Source organism: Heterodontus francisci, unplaced genomic scaffold (assembly GCF_036365525.1).
Source record: "Heterodontus francisci isolate sHetFra1 unplaced genomic scaffold, sHetFra1.hap1 HAP1_SCAFFOLD_51_1, whole genome shotgun sequence".
Taxonomy (NCBI): Eukaryota; Metazoa; Chordata; class Chondrichthyes; order Heterodontiformes; family Heterodontidae; genus Heterodontus; species Heterodontus francisci.
The window spans coordinates 1,716,031-1,717,360 of record NW_027141937.1 but is presented as its reverse complement, the minus strand read 5'-3'; positions in this window follow the sequence as shown (position 1 = coordinate 1,717,360).

Here is a 1,330-nt window from a genome sequence, read left to right as displayed (position 1 = left end):
TTCAAAACAGCATCAAGTCAAAAAATACAAACAGTGCAAAGGTGATCAGTTACCTTCTGTACAATCATGAGTTGCCTCACAACCCTTCCATTTCATTGTCATGCCATATACATTTTTACATTTACAGCGCACAAAATTTCTCCGATACAGTTCGAGGGATTTCCCATGGATCCAGCCCCTCAGTTCAGCTTGGTGGGGGGACCTTACACTGTGGTCTTTCCCCATTGAGCCTTTGCTGCGGCTGCCCCAAGCCTTGGTGCGTCCCTCAGCACGTAGTCCTGGACCTTGGAATGTGCCAGTCTGCAACATTCGGTGGTGGACAACTCTTTTCGCTGGAAGACCAGCAAGTTTCAGGCAGACCAAAGGGCGTCTTTCACCGAATTGATAGTCCTCCAGCAGCAGTTGATGTTTGTCTCGGTGTGCGTCCCTGGGAATAGCCCGTAGAGCACAGACTCCTGTGTTACCGAGCTGCTTGGGATGAAGATCAACAAAAACCACTGCATCTCTTTCCACAAAGTTAACTCACATAGCAATAGCAGAAACAGTCACAAACCAAAAACTGAAACATACAGAGTAAAAACCCACATTCTCACACCAGAAATTCACGGCTACAAAGTGAAGCTGACTCTCTCCTCCCAGGCACTGACAGGTACAAAAGAAAGCACGCACTAACATACCAGGAAATGAAATGTAGGAAATAAAACCTGATTATCATGTCAGAGATTGGCATTAATGACAGTTGTGGTACCCAGAATGCTCTGCGCTCCAGAATTTGCCTTGTCTCTGATAAGGAGCAGGCGCGGTAGTGGCTGAGCTCCATCTGCAGCTGGAGCGGAATATTCACAAAGTGCAGGGAGACCGCGCCCGTAGCGGGTGTACACAGCTGGAGCAGGGCGTCAAGGCCACAATAGGATGGAACAATCCCGTTTGTGTCCCTGCGGGTGGCGGTGAAGCTTTTCCCTGTGAGGCTTCCCGAAACTGCCCGCCAGCAAGGTCAACTGGTCAGAGAGCGTCTGCAAATGGATAGGGATTGGGGATTGAGCAGGGAGCGTCTCTAAATGAATAAGATTTGGGGACTGGGCAAGGAGCGTCTGTAAATGGATAAGAATTGGGGATTTGGCAGGGAGCGTTTTTTTATCCGTTCGTGGGATGTGGGCGTCGCTGGCTCGATCTCAGCTACAGTAATGTGTCCTGTTCTGGGCACCAGGTTTCAGAAAGGACATCAAAGCTTTTGAGACAGTTCGGAGGAGATTTACGAGAATGATACCAGAGATGAGGGGTTTCAGTTCTCTGGACAGGGTGGTGAAGCTGGGATTGTTGGCCAAAAATG